Source organism: Sander vitreus, chromosome 13, assembly GCF_031162955.1.
Source record: "Sander vitreus isolate 19-12246 chromosome 13, sanVit1, whole genome shotgun sequence".
NCBI lineage: Eukaryota > Metazoa > Chordata > Actinopteri > Perciformes > Percidae > Sander > Sander vitreus.
The window spans coordinates 523,643-526,142 of NC_135867.1; the positions used below are offsets into that span (position 1 = coordinate 523,643).

Consider the following 2,500-nt stretch of genomic DNA (forward strand, 5'->3'; position numbering starts at 1 on the left):
CGGCAGGAAAGGCAGTGTGACTGATCAGTCTCCCCGAGTTGGTCCAAAAAGTGCCTCAGAACACACCGAAGAGACGCCGACTTGGGCGTACGTTCTGCGCCTGCGCGAGACGTAATACGTCTCCATAACAGCAGGCGGCGCTAATCTGTATTGTCGATTGTAGACGTGTTTCTGAAAACATTTTAAGGGAGAAATAGGCCGTGCAGTTGCTGAATTGTTGCAGGAAGTTGCCGTGCAGAGGCTGCATGTGTCTACGACACGTCGACGCAGACATCAGGCTACGTACACCAACACCGTGCAACGCCGATGACCTGCGTTCAACCCGCGCTGGACTCGTTCATAATGAATCAGCCGTCCCTCTGTGAGTACAGAATCCAGTCTGCATATATATATATATATATTTTTTTTTATTAGGGCTGTCAAAATAATACAGATTAATCCATTCCATATTGAGGTTTGACCCGAGCCGTTTCTAGCACCATTGGACTGTAAAATGAAGGAGGAGACGAGGATGTTCTGCCTGGATCATTATTGGAACATTTACTTGTAAAAATCTTCTTCCTGCCAACCCTGGCTACCGAAATCTGGTGCCACTGATATGTCTGCTCTTCTCTCTGATGCTCTGAAACACAAACACCGCTGCACATGACGCTAGTTAACACTATACTCGACAGCAGCTAACGTTAGCCTACCGTTAGCTAGTTAACACTATACTCGACAGCAGCTAACGTTAGCCTACCGCTAGCTAGTTAACACTATACTCGACAGCAGCTAACGTTAGCCTACCGTTAGCTAGTTAACACTATACTCGACAGCAGCTAACGTTAGCCTACCGCTAGCTAGTTAACACTATACTCGACAGCAGCTAACGTTAGCCTACCGCTAGCTAGTTAACACTATACTCGACAGCAGCTAACGTTAGCCTACTGCTAGCTAGTAGCTGGATTAAACAGGGTTAAATGCTGACAGCTAACGCTAAATGGTGTAAAGTGTGACTGTGTTTTACTGTAGAGGATTCAACACCGGGATGTAACAATCTGCAGCTGCCGTCGGAGAAACAACACAGACGGTGCGTTCAATGAAACTGGTAAACTACAGCCTCGTGGTGCATTTGAAGTTATTGTTAAATGTCCTTTTCCCATCTGGTTGTTGTTTTTGTCGTTCAACAGCAATTTACTAGTGAAATAAGTTATTGTTATTGTTATACATTATTATTAATCATTTAATGTTGACCATATGGCCTTAGCAATAAACAAGCCGTTCTTTAATGTCACCGACTGTTTAGTACCTTTTTTATTCTTTTCTTTTTTTACTTTCTTAAAAAGTCTCGGTTCAGGCACCGTTAATTATGTATACGATTAATTTCTATTAATTAATCACAGAGTATGTAATTAATTAGATTACATTTCTTAATCGATTGACAGCCCTAATAAATAAATAAATAAATGAGTTGTTTGACGTATAAAAATGTCAAAACATGGTGAAAAATGTGGATCAGTGTTTCCCAAAGCCTGAGAGGACGTCCTCACATGTCTTGTCTTGTCCAAAACTCAAAGATCTTCAGTTTACTGTCACACAGGAGAGAGGAAACTAGAAGATATTCACAGCTCTCTCTCTGTTTCTCAGTGTGACTACGTTCACAAGATTGTGGCGTCCGTCGACTTTCGCCCACAGAAGCTCGAGACAATGACCTCTTCATCATGTTTATTTAATCCTCCGTGTCCTCCTTGGATACTAGCAACTGGGGGGTGCACGATCACAGAAGGCTTGTATCATGTACGCACTATAGCTTTACGTTTTTAGCTCCTGTGTCAGACTCGAACCACAAACGCCGTGCTTGAGCTATGTTACTGGTTACTGGTTGCACGCCGTTCGTCGTTCGACCGGTCAAACGTGAACGCTACTGTCTTTATAATCTTTTTAATAAACTGTCTGTACACTTACACAGTTCTGAATGCTCCTGTTTACATGTAGGGACCCTCATCATGCTAGTGTGGAAGTGTGGTGATATTTTGAGTCTTGTTAGTGGTGTAGAAATAGAGATTTACCATCTGCCGCCGAAAGCTAGCGTTAGCAGCTAATCAGCGGTTTGTGCTAGCTAGTTTGAAGCTAGAGACGCATTAGATTAGCATGATAACAGATCCCAGAGAACGGTCGACTCGGTACACATATGTTATTAACCCCTGGGTTCATTTTGCGCCGGAATTGTCCTTTAATGTTTATTGTTATTTATCGCAAGTTATATCGTTATGGCGATAAACAATGTTATGGTGCAGGCCTAATGCAGACAGGGTCGAGTCTCGAGACTTTTACCAGCGAAGACGAGAATATTGTGAACACGTCGGGCCGACAGGAAGGAGAGAGAGAGAGACAGACACAGAGAGACAGACAGAGGGAGAGAGAGAGACAGAGACAGACAGAGGGAGAGAGAGAGACAGACACAGAGAGACAGACAGAGGGAGAGAGAGAGACAGACAGAGGGAGAGAGAGAGACAGACAG

At 43.6% G+C, this 2,500-nt stretch overlaps 1 protein-coding gene across 1 annotated transcript in view; it reads right to left on the bottom strand.

Annotated features, from left to right (window-relative positions):
• siah2l (seven in absentia homolog 2 (Drosophila)-like) overlaps positions 1-2,500 on the bottom strand; it is a 23,613-nt gene that overhangs the window by 2,865 nt on the left and 18,248 nt on the right. Inside the window, exon 3 of the mRNA XM_078265228.1 lies at positions 1-2,500. This exon is cut by the window's left edge and continues 2,865 nt beyond it; it is cut by the window's right edge and continues 1,171 nt beyond it. The gene's annotated coding sequence lies outside the window, so the exon portion shown is untranslated.